Genomic DNA, 1,984 nt, shown 5'->3' on the forward strand with positions numbered 1-1,984 from the left:
GCCTTCTTAGCGCAGCGGGCAGCGCGTCAGTCTCATAATCTGAAGGTCCTGAGTTCGAGCCTCAGAGAGGGCAGGCTCTTTTGTCGGCCGGACCTCCAGGGACCCGAGCCGCGGGTGCAGCCTCAGCCCCACCAGCTCCTGAGCGGCGGAGACGGGCCTAGCCGGGCGCCCTGGGCGCAGCACACGGGGAGCGAGGGGACAGCGCCAGCACAGCCTTGGGCAGGCGCCGCTGCAGAGGCCACCGGGCAGCTGCCAGCTGGACCCCGGTGAGCGTTTCCCAGGACTTGCCCGGGAGAGGCAGAGATGGCAATTCCCTCTTCCCGCTGCTGGTCACTACTTCTTCCTTCACCCTGCAGCTGCGTGGAGGCGACCCACCCCTCAGGGGCCTGGAGATGCCACCTCAGCCCGGATGCAGCCCAGGACGTCCTCACAGGAGCCATCGGGCCGGTGTTGCTTGGCCAGACACCTGGGCACGTCACCTGGCCAGGCTGACACTGACACTGCAATTTCCTCCACCAACTTCACACCACTTTCCTTCGGTGGAGACAGTTTTTGAGTCACGGACTGCGGTGCATGCTAAGGCCAAAATCTGCGTCAGTTCCCTGTGGAACTGGCTTAAGATAAACCAAACTTAGTATTTTATAGTTCCGTAGGTTAGAAATCTGAGGTGGGACTCAAATCGAGGTGTCCACAGAAGTGTGCTCCTGAGGCTGTAGGAGAGACTCCTTCCCTGCTCCTCGCCACGTCACTCTGACCACCAGTCACATCTCCTTCTCTGACCCCGACCCCTCTTGTGACTACCCATAATCCAGGATTATTTCCTCATCCCAACACTCTTTACGTAATCACGCCTGCAAAGACCCTTTTGCTCCATAAGGTGACGAATTCACAGGTAGTGAAGCATAGGACAGGGACGCCTTTGGGGTCCATTATTACACCTGCACAGCCTGGTCTGTTTCCCCATGGTTCGCGTCTGTCCCACGTGAAAAATTACCCCCCCATCCCGACATCCCCACAAAGCTCAATAAGTCAAAATCCAAAATCATCTAAATCTCATCTTTCCAAAAGTCCCTAATCTCATCACCTAAATCATCTAAATTATGTGTGGGTAAGGCTCTGGGTATAATCCATCCTGGGACACAATTCCTCTCCATGTGATATTCAAGAAACAAGTTTTCTGCTCCAAAAAACAACACCTATAGGACAGGAATAGGACAACAGTTTTAGGCATTCCAATTTAAACAGGGATACAATTGAATTGCAAAAAGAGACACTGTCCCAAGTATTTTGAAATCAGGCAGGCAAACCGTATTATTCAATTCTCCTTTTAAAGCCTTTGACTGATTGGATTAAACATCTTATTGTTTAAGACATGCTGCTTAGTTGATTGTAGATTAATCAGTCATAGATGCAATCAATTTACTGATGATTTAAGTCCACAAAATGTCCTCATAGTAAATGTCCTGGCAGTAACAGCTAGGCCAGCACTTGTTTGGTCAGACAAATGGGCACCATCACCTGGACAAGCTGACATGTGAACTTACCCACAGGTTTCAATGATGGCAACAGTCCTGTGTGGTTGAGACTCCACCCTCAGGCTAGTGGTCCTGGTGGAGGGAGTTAAACTGAAGTACTGTAAGATAGAATGGTCCCAGAACCGAAAAGAGTAAGGAAAATGGGACACTGAGAGAGGGAGAGAATTTAAACAAATCATAGGAGATAAGGAGAAAATACTGTACAAAAACAAACAGTCCAGATCAAGATTCCTGAAAAAAAAAAAAGAAGTAAGGAAACTTTCTCTTGGACGTGAAACAATTGCACAAAAAGTACAGTGTTTAATATTGCACTGCATATCCAGAGCAAATTCACATGAAGACCTGAAAAAATCTGAACAGTTAAACTTGGCTATTTTAAAGATCTAAAATAAGTTGGACCATGAGTCAAAGAACAGCACAAACCCACAACACAAACCCAATCTCCAATA

General features: G+C 48.7%; 1 non-coding gene across 1 annotated transcript; it reads left to right on the top strand.

The window, feature by feature from the left end:
- On the top strand, positions 1-73 carry TRNAM-CAU (transfer RNA methionine (anticodon CAU)). Its single transcript has one exon. It is a non-coding gene; the product is annotated as a tRNA-Met (tRNA).
- Positions 74-1,984: the final 1,911 nt, after the last annotated feature.

Source organism: Tamandua tetradactyla, chromosome 5 (assembly GCF_023851605.1).
Source record: "Tamandua tetradactyla isolate mTamTet1 chromosome 5, mTamTet1.pri, whole genome shotgun sequence".
Taxonomy (NCBI): Eukaryota; Metazoa; Chordata; class Mammalia; order Pilosa; family Myrmecophagidae; genus Tamandua; species Tamandua tetradactyla.